Raw genomic sequence first — 12909 nt, 5'->3', positions numbered from 1 at the left:
GGGTTGACCCAGCCTCTGCTCTGGTAGGGGTCTGAGCAGTCTCAGGCCCTCCCCCAGGCGGAGGAGGAAGAGGAGATGTTGCCCCTTAGAGGTACATGTCCCAGGAGGAGTGGGAGAGACCCTTCCTCAGAGCATCCAGGGCAAAATGGCTGAGCCTCTCTTGAGTCTCAGAAATAAATTGTCAGGCAAGCAGCAAACAAAGAAAGCGCTCTCTCTCTCCAGCCAAGCACTGGCTCAGTCAGTGGCCAGGGCTTGGAGGACAAACAGTGAGTCCCAGGCAGGGGCACACAGCCGGGCTTATCTGGCAGAGTATCTGGAGAGTGGGGCGATCCCTAAGAACCACACAGGAGAGAGGCAGCTGCCCTGGGAGAGGAAGCAGGGACCATCTCTCTTGTGTGCAGCCCTTCGTTTCAGGGCTGGAGGTGTGGTGTGAAGTGGGTCCCCAGAAGCTCAGGGTGGAGCTGATGGGCACATCGAGAGGCCCAGAAGGAAGCAACTCAGAGGGTAAAGACGAGGAAAGAGCAAGTCCATCAAAGCCGAAAGAAGCACAATAGCTTTGTCTCTGCCGGATTTCACATGCCTGGCAATCAGGAACTCCAAATGCCATTTGTTTATGCATGGCCCAGCACAGAGCAAGCACTTTCGAGTGTCTTACAATATAGCCTGCATGGATGGAAGGTGACAACAGTGCTGGCATGGACTGACCTGCAGTATCTTTCTATGTCATTGAGCCAAGGAGGCTCTGAAAGGTAGAGTCTGAGACCAGAACCAGCCCTGGCTGAGTTGGCTTTGAGCCGGGGTGCTGCCATTTTCTGGCCCGGTGACCTTGGGTAAGTTCTCATCCCCAGTAGAAGGAAGGAATGGAGTACTGAAAGCTCCCAGTGTGACCGGCTCATAATTCCTATAATAACCTTATGCAGCAGGTACCGTTCTAATCCCCACTTCAGAGGGGAGGAAACTGCAGTACAGAGAGGGGAAGTGACTTGCCCAAGGTCACCCAGCTAGAAAGTGACAGGGCGGGGATCTGAACCCCGCTCTTCTGATTTCCTGGCCAACACTTTGCCCCACCGTTGGATCTCTGGGCCTCAGTTTTGACCTCCGTAGAGTGAGGTGGAAGGGTGATGGTGAGGACTGAATGGTTGACAGTGAGGCCTCTGGGTCTGCTGTCTGAGCAGTGGCTATTTCTCTACCTTCCCGGCGTATGTTAAGAGCTTGAATAAAGCACCAATGTCAGGTGGCTTCTCGCCGTCACATAAAGACACTGTTCCTAGGCTTGGCTGTGAGCTCAGCAGCTGAGACAGAGCTGTCCCAAGCCACGTGGAATTCAGAGATGGCTTTTTCCTTCCTCTCTTAGCATGCATATGCATCACAGGCCGAGTGCCAACCATTAACCCTTGCCCACTACCTCCAGCCCCGTCCGAAGTCTGTCCCCAAGTCTGTCCCCTTCGTCCTTGGGAGCAGATGGGATGCCAGAGCCCCTCCCTGTCACCTGGTCCCAGGTGTGCCCAGTTTCCTTCCCTTTGATCACCGAATTCTCACCACCCCAGCAGCCCTGTCCCTTAGCTGCAGCTGCAGTGCCAAACCCAGTTAGAGCCCCATAATCGCCTTATTCCCCAGAAGGAAACAGAGACGTGAGTGTCAGCCTGTTTCTGCCCATGTCAGAACTGCCCCTTCAATTTCCCTGTGCGCGTCGCCTGCGCTTTTCTGTGCCCAGAGGACGGTGGACAGAGCACAGCCCCTGCCGCGGTGAAAACAACCTTGAATTGACTCCAGTTGCAAAGAGCAGCAGGGCCCCTATCGGTGAGGAGATCGCAGACATCCGCTGCTCCGCGGCATTCCCCTGCACCGGCTCCTCAAATGGGCTCACAGCCGGTGCTCCTTTCTGTCACCTTTTTGCTCCATTCCCTGAAGGTTGCTGGGAGGTGGAGGGGACGAGTGTGGTACCTAAGGGGGAAACAGCTGGGAGACCAGATATGGACCCCAAAACAGGGCTTCCCAGGAAACGTGCCTCCGTGAGCTTTGTGAAATCCAGCATCTTTGCTCGGAGCTCACCTGCAGACCTCGGGGCCAGGGGGAAGGTTGCCGTGAGAGTCAGTGGGGAGGCAGCGAATAGGAGGGGTAAGGGCTGCCTGGCATAGAAGGTAGGTGTGAACACAAGCTGTGATATTTCAGCGCAGACTTGGATTCAGTCACAAACAGCAAAAAAAGAAAAACCCCACGAAATATTGTTCCAGTGATAATATCGTCCGGAACAACAATAGCCAACCATTATTGCAAGTTGACGGTCTGCCAGGGGGTGTGCTGTGCGCTTTACTTACACCATTGCGTTTAATTTTCACAAAACCCCGTGGGGTACATGGATTGTCCCTGTGCAGATAAGGACACCGAGAAGAAGAGAGGTGAAGGCGCTTGCTGCAGGGTTGCAAGGCTAGTAAGTGGCCCCTGGAGCCCGCTCAGCCGCCTGGTGCTGACATCCCCGCCCTGGAAGAGCCCCCGGACGCTGCTCGCTTGGCAAGGACCACACGCCCCACTGTGGGGCTGCAGTTAGAAAGCACTCCTCCCCTTTTGTTTTCCATCAGTCGAGCTTTGCCACAGCTCTGGGAGGCCAGTGGTGTTCCTTAGGGGAAGCCAAGGCATGGAGAGAGGAGTTTGTGCCCGGGGTCCCTCAGCTGCTAGGGTGCAGAATTGGGATCCGCACTCAAGTGCCCTGCGTCTTACAGCATATCTGTGAGCTAGACTTCAAGTTCATTTAAAGCTGGTTTTAATGTTGTGTACCCAGCCACCTTTCCCTAACGCTTAGGTGTCCCCCAATTTGTCGCCTACCTTCTCACTGCTCTGAAAGCCATTGAGAGTGGCCAACGAAGTCATCAGCTCCGTTTACTGTGATCTGACATGACATGAAACCAGCATCCAATTTGATGCGAGCTGCCTGCATCGAATGGCCTTCTATTTTTACCTTTGTCACAAATTGGAAATTACAAGGAGGCCAGGTCTCGCCGAGCGATTGGCTGTGGCTCTTTGAAAGCAGGGGGTGTGCCGTTAGGTGGAACGGGCCACATTAGGGTGCCAGGGGCCCTCTTGGCTGCAGGAGAAGCCCCCAGCTTCTAGGGCTGGATGGGATCCTGGTGTACAGACCAGGCTGGAGGATGCAGGAGTTGGTGGCTGTCTCGGACGGTGACCTGCAGCTCTGCCCACCTCTCAGTGCATGGTGTCTGCAGGGTCAGTGTTGCATGCCAGCTCCTGACACAGCTGAGCCCTGGCCAGAGAGACATTCAAGGTCAAAGACACCCCGAAAGACATTGACAGCAGGTTGTTTTCATGGCCTTATTGTTTGGTAAGGAGGTTCTGTCCAGGGAGAGGACAGCAGCCATGGGAGGTGGTGAGCAACAACATTTGGTATCAGTATTGCAGTTTGCCAGAACTTAGTGCTGATCAAAGTCGTCATCGGAAGAGTAGTTTGCAGAAAAATGATCTTGAAGCTGTTCTGTCTTTTGATCCTGTAAGTATTCCAGGGGAAGAAAATAGCGTCCTTGATATCCTGGAGAAGAATCCTCTGTCAAACAAAAAGAGATATTTTTTTAAAGCTAGTTTCTCATAAAGCCCAAGTCAGAATGACCTTGACTCAAATGAGATCTCTTTGTACACACGAGTACACGCACGCTTAACACTTACGTAGAATTTCATAGTTGAAGTTTGCAACAGCACCAGCGGTTCCAAGTGAAATTATTGTTGTTATTTTTGCCTTTATGATCTCCATCCTTTGGATGGGGAAACAGGCTCAGCAAGCCCTGGACACACTCATCGCTGACCTCTGGATTCCCAGCTTTGGGATTCACCTTTATGGAACCCAAGTCCAAATGCAGCAGGTTGCCCCTTGAGAAGGAGCCCGGGAGCCCGATCTGTGGCAGGCAGAACCGCAAGCCTGCGGACACCGATGGCGGGACTGTGTGGGAGAAAGGGCCCTGGCGTCGTTTTAGCCTTCCCTGGCGTTCTGAGCTCCAGCCAGAGGCTAACATCTTCCCGGTTATGCCGGGAGTTTGTGGAGTCTGATGTGAGCTCATTTGGCCAGGGGGCCCCCAGCGGTAGCCAGATTTCGGGGGAAAGGAAGGGATGATTTCTCTCGGGCAGTGCATGAACACAAGCACGCTTATCTAGGTGGATTTGGGTGAAAACAAATACACCAGGGGCCTCGTGAGCTTGTCTAGAAAGGTCTCAGGGCCCTGGCAACCAGGAAGGGTTTGGGCAGTATTCCTAAGTGAGCCTTGGGTTATTTGGGACCTGCTGGAGGAGCAGGCTGAGTAGTTCTGAGTCCTTTCCAGTTCAGAGGGTGGGAAAGGGGAGGGAATCAATCACTTCTTCTGGCCATTACCCCACTTCCCCTCTGCCCTTGCTGGAGATGATAAAAAATCACAAGTTCTGGGAGCTTCCTCCTGGGGTGTCAGGGGGCAAGGGTGCCTGGGAGTTTGACTCTTCCCCTCCCTGCCCGGCCAGCTAGTCCCCAGCCACCGAGTGTGGCACGTCCCCTGGGCACCAGTCCTGGGCCTCCTGAGGCTGGTGAGAAGGATGCTAGGGGATAGGGGCTACGGTCCCCTCGGCCAGAGGAGGACCTGGAGGCTGAGGGAGGTGGAGTCACTTATCCTGGCTTGCACAGCCGAGTTTGAACCCAAGCCTTGCGGATACCAACCTCCAGGTGCCTTTTCATGCTACCCTCTGCCTCTGGGAAGCACCTGAGTGGAGGTCACAGTGGAGGAGACAGGGGCTTGGACTCACTGAGGCAGAATGTCAACCATACAAAATAAAAGCAGCCAAAGCCAAAGGCTCCCATGCCCTTGATTCTGGGGTCCAGCTCCCCTGCTGCCCGGGTCCCTTTGCTCCTTTGCTCCCATGTCGGATGTTTTCAGAACTTGAGATCGAGGTCTCACCTATGATTTAAAATAAAAAAAAGGGAGCTTGGGAACGGGGAAGAAGTTGTCCTACCGAAGAGTATTATGTGGAGATGGAATTTAAACGCATACATTTTTAACAGGTTGGTAGCCAATGATCAGATAGCTACAAGCCCTTCCTGGCCTTTGAGCTCTGGCTGTGATCCAGGCACTGAGCTGAGGACTTGACAAGCACTGTTCTAGGATCCTCCATAAGGAAACTGAGGCCCAGGGAGCTCACGTGGTTGCCCAGGGTCGCCCCACTGACGCGCCGCAGAATTGCAACTCACGTCTAGGTCTGCGGGACCCTGAGACCTGGGCTTGCACTCTGGGCAGAACTCGGAGCTTGCAGGGGATAAAGGGCAGGGTCCTTCCCCTCTCTGGACTTCGCTTTCTCAGTCCTTAAAGCCAAGGGATTTGGACTGGACTGGACTGGACTATGGGCTGCTCCGCAAGCCCGGCGCCGGCTCTCCAGGCAGGGGATGGGTGGCTGCACGCCCCGCTTCCTCCTCCATTTCCCCCATAATAGCCTCCCGAGACTAATGACTGGGGAAGATAAGAGCCCTTTCTCCAAATGGCAGTGAATGCCGCTAATGACAGAGCAGATGCAGCACTGTTAATTATCCCGTGGGTATTAAATGAAAATGCCAACCCGGGATGAGTTTAATAGTGCCGCTGGGCTGGCCGTGGCTATGCCGAAAAGCAGTGCCAGGGACTGGGGCCGAGGCAGAACCGCCCCCTCCCCAGCCCCGGGACCAAGACAGAAGCCACAAAGCCTGTCCATATTGGTGACCTCCCCAGCGTGGGGTCCAACAGCAGCTCCTTGGAGTTAGGAATGTTGGTGGCCACTCTGGGAGACCTCTGGGGGCCTGGACAAATTACCTCCAGGGGCAGAGGTGGGCAAACAACGGGGCCAAGTGAAATTTTGAGCACCTTCTGTATGCCACGTCCTACCGTGATTTGTGGAGACAAATCAAGCATTGTTTCTGGCCTTCGATGAGCTGCTTACAGTCAAAACTGTACATTCCCTACAAGCAGGAATGCTGTGTCTTCTGGCGTCTCTAGGGCCCAAAATAGTGGGACACATCGTCGGTACTTACCTCCTGCTTTTTATGACCTACAAGGCTTCTTCAATGAGAGCCAGAGGACACAAGTGGGGGCCAGAGCGCATTCAGCCATGGGCCGAGAATGAGGCATGACAGGCTGCGGACCGGCCCTCTTCTCCGGGCACACCAACCCGGCCTTCCTGGACAGCTGGACTTTCCACCTGCTGCACGGCCATGGACAACCCTTTTGCCTTCTGTGCCTCAGTTTACACATCTGCAAAATGGGGGAGAGTCAGGGCTGTGATGGCTGCAGGCAAAACTGTGTCTCCTAGCCAACCCCAGCTCCGAACCTGAGGGTTGCGGAGATTGCATAAACATCTGAAAAGTGACATTCTGGTGGGCAATTCAGCCGAAGGAGAGCGTTTGGTCACTAAAGATAACTTCTGGTTCTTCTTGGGAATTTTGGGTGTCACTCAGCTTCCATCTGCTCTCCAGTGGCTCCAGGCCCCTGCCTCCTGGACCTGGAGAACTGTTTCTTAGGTTTTTCTAGGCCAGAGAAAGTTACAAGATCCCCTCATTTCAGATACCCCTGTGTTACAGATGAGTAAACTGAGGCCCAGAGGGGAGGAGCCCTAGGGCCACAGGCGCTAGGACCCAAAGCTTCTAACCCCTAACCCAGTGCTCTTTCCCCTGCCCCAAGCCAGCCCAGCTCCACTGTTGAGAAATTATTAAATAGAGTTGGTGAAAGGACTCTGGTTGCCGTGACAACGGAGCCTGTGTCCTCGGGAGATAATGGCGTTGTACAGGCAGAGCGATGTGTGTTGAATGCTGATTCGGGACCCGCTGGAGCGAGTGAGCGAGCGTGCAGGGAGGACTGTGTCTGGGGTTTGAGCTCCCCCAAGAAGGAGACTCGGTCTGGGTGGGTGGGGACAGCTGCGGGGGACACTCGCTTCGCCTAGTTCCATCCTTCCCACTGCCTCGGCAGAGAGGGATAATTACCTGCCCTTCGTGGAGGCACGAAGTAAGGCGAAGACAGGTGACATCCAGGTCACACAGCCAGGCGCGAGGTGGAGCTGGGATCTCAACTTCACACTGGTGTCGGAAATCTAGGCCCTGGGGAAGGGCCCGGAGGGGCACCTGGAGAGGATGGGCGGTGGGTGGGATAGTGAACCAGAAGGGAGCCAGCTCTGAGCCCTGCACTCAGGGCACCTCGACCCCTCTAAAGACTGCTGAAGAGAGTGCTTGTGGGAATTCGGATGGGACAGGGATGACAATTCCAGCCCAGGAAGAGTGGGGAAATAGTATGGCAAGGTAGCTGCCCATACCAACTTTGGAGCCAAAGTCCAATCCCGCCCTGCCACTTCCTAGCTGCGTGACCCTGGACAAGTCACTTTACCTGTCTGAAACTCCAGGTCTTCATCTGCAAAACAGGGACAATAACAGACTTCCCTCATAGGATTGTTCTAAGACCAAATAAGGTAAGGTAGCTAGAGCGTCAGACCCGGCTCCTGAGCAAGCGGCAGTAGCTCTGATGATTAACCCCGAGAGCAGCGGCTAGGAGAAGGAGCTGCTCCCAACCGTGTGTCAGCTTGAAATTTGTGGTGTTAGACAAGCGCAACTGGCGAAAATGAGGATAAGGACGATGCCTAACAGAGCTCTGCATTCCGGGCTAGTGAATATCAGTGGAACAGATGAACAGCCCCCATCACCAAAAATATACATCAATATTTTGCATTTGGAAAGCATGATTGATGTACCTAAAAGTGTGCTGTGTGCTGTCCCTAAAAGCCCATGTGCGAACCACGCTGGGGGAAATTGCCTTTTCTCTCTGCCAGCTATCTAAATGACCCCGTGCTGTAAACCCTTTTGGAAAATAAATACTCTCACCCACGCTCTTTCAATTCTCCCTCCGGCACAGCTGGTGCAAAATATTTACTCCCCTCATTGGGGATTGGAGAGCATGGGGTTAACACCCCGAGAAACCCCAAAGTGCATCATTTGCATGCTGGCAAAGATGTGGTGGAGCTGGCAGACAGGCCCACTCCTTTTGGGAAGCAGAAAGAGGGTGCCGGACTCAGGCACTGGGCTGTTGTAAAAGCGATGGTGAGAGCTGGGATCCCGAAGACTCGGGTGCAAGCAACCATTTTGCTTGTTCCCGCAAACCTGTCTGAGCAAATCCACCCCCAGAGATAGCAACCTGTTTCTGGATTCCCAGAGAGGGAGGTCATTTGTTCTCTGCCGATCCTGGGGCTGGATGACAGGGTGTGAAGCAATAAGCCTGAGGACCTCGGACTCCGGAGAGGGGTCAGGGGGACTCGTTCAGTGGCCACATGAAGACGGCTGACATTTAACCAGGATTTGAAAGAATGTGCTAATTGCAGGAAAGGTACACACATCCACTTCGGGAATCGTGTTTAATGAACGATTTGCTCTGAGATTTTGGTTTGATCAGCGTTTCCCGGTGGCTGGCACCGTTCCCTTCTATTGATTGCTTATAGGTTAAGATAACTGTGGCATTCTGCCCGGGACTTTTTCCCATAGCTATCAAAAACAAAACAAAACAAATTATATTAGCCCTAATAAAGTTATTTATGATAGTATCTGCCAGGTAGCAAGCATTTTACTCTGTACCAGGTTCTGTGTTAAACCACTTTACGTATTATCTCATTTAATCCTCATAGTAGCTAAATGTAGGTATCATCACCTCTGTCTTAGAGAGGATGGGGGACTAACCCATGGTCACACAGCATCAGAGGGTTTTCTTGCCCTTAACCACTCCCCTGTTCTGCCTGCCCCTGTCCGTATACCCTTTGACAGCCCCAGCCGAAGGTGTTCGTGAGTGTGTTCATTGGCCATGGACTTCAAATGTGCTCAGTGAAAATCCCATTTTCCCAAACAGGTAGGTTTTTCTTGCTGCCTGTGATTTTTCACTTTACAAAGAAGGGGAGGTTCATACTATAAAGATTCCTTTAGAAGGCTAAGTGAATGAATCAAGAACAGCTGTGTTGGCTAAAGTGAGCATTCATTTGAGTCTTTTAAAAATAAAATCAGCTTTCTCTTGTGGGAAATATTCGAGACCCTGGAATCTGACCCTTAATCAATTCCAAAAATACACACCCTCCTCATTCTTGCAAAATATTCTAAAGCAGCGTCTCTCAACGTTGTTTTAAAATCCCACTGAGCTTGTATTAAGAGAACAATAGGATTTGTTGTTTCCCAGATATAAAATTACAATTACAATACTGAATGTAGTTTTTTTTTGTTTTGTTTTGTTTTTGATCGCTACCATCCCCAAGAATTGTGTCCATCTCCTAGAGAAGGAGAAAGAGTAACTTTGTCCTTCTACCACTTAGAAGAGCTTTCTGGAGTGACGAGATCGCAAACTCAAGGTCCACCGAGAGCCAGGCAGGTCAAAGAAATGAGTCAAGAGATCAGGGACAAGATAATAGTCGTGGCGGGACTTACAATAAACTGGTCAGCACATACCTACCCCCTCCCCGCGTTACCGGCAAGTTCAAGTTTTGAAATTCTGAGCCCACTCAACCAAACACATACAGGGGACCCACTCGGCCCCCGCAGGCCATCAGGGTGAGATCCCTGCGGGTTTTTATTGTGACTTTGTGTGATCTTGACTCAGAGAGTTTATCTTCGGGGCTTCAGTGTGCTCATCTCTAGAACGGAGCCGGGAAAGCCCACGGAGTTGGAAATGGAGCCCCAGGTGTGGACCCCTGATCATGAACTAAGCGATGCCCGCCGCCCCCGCCGCCCCCACCCCCGAAGGGCTACTCTGACGCCCGTCAGCTCTCCGTGTAGGCGGCGGGCCTGCGTGTGGCTTACTGCAGATTATCATTTAGTCCAGCCCGTCCCTGCAGGACTGTGGTGTTCTTTTTCCCCCAATCTGGGTTTGGAAAGGGCGTTTATCCTAACGCCCTTCAGAGTCCTTCAAGCACGTCTTGAACAGAAGAGACCAGTGATTTAACCCGCGGGTTTTCTTACAAGTGTGTCTTAAAAGGCAAAGAGTGATGTGAAAGAATGCCGGGTGGTCAGCGCGTTGCTCTCATTTCCTGACCTGAATGAATCCTTTCTGACTGCGTGAGCCGGGGCCTGTGCAGAGGCAGCCCCTGGAGCGCCTTGCTGCGAAATTGCACACCCCCGGCCAAGGAAGGGAGGACGAAAGGCGTAGCCTGGAACAGGACGGCCAGGGCCCTGAGGCCTGTGCCCGGCACAGGGTACCTCGCAGTAGGTGCCTCGAGCTGTCCGGAAGGCACAGACCGGTGGGCTGGCCCCAGTGAATCCAGTTACACCAGAGGGAGGGAGCCAGCTGGGCAGACCCTGCGGCCTGGGTCCGGGGTCACAGCTCCTCAACCACTCAAGACCGTGGGCTCTGCCAACCACGTTTCCTCCTGCTAAAATACAGGCCCCCTCCTTCGCTGGGTTGTCCGGAGGCTACCGTGAGATCAGAGCAGAGCCTAGCGCAGCCCACAGGAAAGGGACAGCACCCCATCTCCCCTCCCTCCACTGTCCTTATTTTTTTCTTTTTCCTTCCGTCTTCCTCCTGTACCCCTGCTCTCACCTCTCTGCTACTCCCTGACCCTCCGGTTTTCTTTGCTCTCCTTTCTTTTTATTTTATTTTATTTTATTTTATTTTATTTTATTTTATTTTATTTTAATGTTTTTTAATGTAAAGTTCGATGATTCATTAGTTGCGTATAACACCCAGTGCACCATGCAATACGTGCCCTCCTTACTACCCATCACCAGCCTATCCATTCCCCCACCCCCTCCCCTCTGAAGCCCTCAGTTTGTTTCTCAGAGTCCACAGTCTCTCATGCTTCATTCCCCCTTCTGATTACCCCCCCTTTCTTTATTCCTTTCTTCCCCTACCGATCTTCCTAGTCCCTTTGTTCCATAGATGAGAGAAACCATATGATAATTCTCTTTCTCTTCTTGACTTATTTCACTCTTTGCTCTCCTTTCTCCTCCTCCTTCCCGCCTTCCTCGCTGCGTCCCTCCCCGCTCCTCAGCACCCACAGAGGGCTGGACTCTGGGCCCTGGGCGCCTGCAGGAGCAGCGGTGTCCAGGCTCTCCGTAAGGGAAGTGCTCAGGAACCCACTACCGGAGTGCGCTCGTGTCCTCCCAGTCCTGGGACCTCACGGTGGCACCTGAGCTGGCTGCAGTGGGAGCATTTACACCCCAGAACCAGCCTTCCGTTCGCTTTCCTGAGGGCGCACTTGTAAACCCAGCACCCTGCTGCTTCGGAGACCAGTGCCACCTTCCCCACAGCAGACGTTTCTTGAGGACTTATAACAACATCCCCTGTCACAGAGAGGGACAGAGTGACAGATGGGGAGGGAAGGTGGAACTCAGCATAGCACACAGGCATTTATCGCTATTTGAGCGACTGTGAGGAAACAGGGCAAGTTGAAGACCCAGGTCCCATCTGTGTGGGGGGGACATTGTAGCTGGGGAGATAAGACTGGATAGTCATTAGTCAGGATGCAAGTCACGTTGTGAATAGTGGCAAGGCCTTCCCCTTCAACCCCACCTTGATCTCAGCTCCAGTGCTGTCCTCTCACCCACCTTCTCCCCAGGCTCCTGCCAAGTCATCATCAGATCAAATCTCCCCACTTTAAAAGGCTTCAGTGGCTCCCAAGTTCCCCCCAGTGCCTAAGGTGGGGAAGAGCGGTTAGAAGTGTGGGCTCTGGAATCTGCTTTACTGCTTTGAGCCTCAGTTTCCACATTCGTGCCGTGGCGTGTGGTGAGAGGTAAATATGATCATCTGGACCTTAAACACATTAAGCACGTAAACGTGCAGTGTGGTCTCCGCTCTTATTACAGGATACAGTGCACCCCTTTTTCCTGCCTTCAAAGCCCTTTACTCCTTTCCACCTCTCCAGCCATGCTCCTTAAATCACCCCAGCTTCTAGCCAGCCATGCCAGGCTCCTCACTGGCCCTAAGTGCATTATGCATTTTCCCCCTGTTCTCTCTGCCCAGAATGGACCAGCAGCTAGGCTTGGGGTAAGGCAAGGATCCCAGTCCTGCTTTCTCTGGCTGTGGTTATAAAGAGAACCTCCCTGCTTCTGTCCCCTCTGTCAGGGGACACAGTGCCATTCTCTCCCAGTTGCCTGCCAAGAGGGCCATCCCTCCTACTGTGAGCTGATGAAGAATTTATCCCATGGATGCTGGTTACCTGTGGCCCAGCCGTCCCGAGAGCTCCCGGCTGTCCGTCCCGGGAGCTCAGTGGCAGCAGGCCCAGACTCCGACTGGCATCTTCATTCCCCTACACCTGGTGTGGACCGGCTACCGGGGTGTGCACGGTCCATGCGGACTAGATTGGATTGAAAATCGCCTTGACAAGAGGAGGTGCTCAGTCGGGCTTTGCAGACAATTAGGGGCCAGGGCAGATGTTAGCAAACCAGTGATGGTGTGAGCTTGACTCTCAGGATGAGATGAGATGAGGACGCACATCAGAAGGGGCGCTAGAAGGCATGGTCTGGCTCCTCTCCTAGCACACGGAGGAGAACCAAGGCACAGAAAGCAGAGGGGCCTGGCTGCAACTCACACAGCTGGTAATGTGCGGAGTGGATTCCCACACGGGGCCCGTGACTCCAGAGTCTCCAGCTGGCCATGCTCCCTCTTTGCCCTGTAGACGTGGCCCGAAGGCAGGCCTCCTGGCTGCAGGGCCCATATGTGCAGTTGGAAGAGAGCTGGGCACTCCCCAGGGGGATTACCACCCCTTGGGGCTGGCTGCTCCCCAGGTGACTCTAATTAGAGCCTCTAGCCCCTGGGGCCTGGGGAGAGCTGCTCAGCTTGGATCCCATGTGGCCTCTTGTTGGCTCCTGGGACACTGGCAGTTTTGGCCAATACGGCCATGGAGACAAGTTAGCCTCTTAGGGAGCCAGAAGTCAGCAGCCTCCCTTGGGTTTCTTAAAAAGAGCGG

The 12909-nt window shown here is 53.4% G+C and overlaps 1 long non-coding RNA gene across 1 annotated transcript; it reads right to left on the bottom strand.

Annotated features, from left to right (window-relative positions):
* Positions 1-2815: 2815 nt before the first annotated feature.
* Positions 2816-7086, bottom strand: LOC103669554. Its single transcript, XR_570331.2, has 3 exons — positions 6968-7086; positions 6023-6242; positions 2816-3553 (listed from the first exon to the last, which is right to left on the bottom strand). It is a non-coding gene; the product is annotated as an uncharacterized LOC103669554 (long non-coding RNA).
* Positions 7087-12909: the final 5823 nt, after the last annotated feature.

This window comes from Ursus maritimus, unplaced genomic scaffold (genome assembly GCF_017311325.1).
Source record: "Ursus maritimus isolate PB19 unplaced genomic scaffold, ASM1731132v1 scaffold_14, whole genome shotgun sequence".
Lineage (NCBI taxonomy): Eukaryota > Metazoa > Chordata > Mammalia > Carnivora > Ursidae > Ursus > Ursus maritimus.
This window is presented reverse-complemented; position numbering and strand designations above follow the sequence as displayed.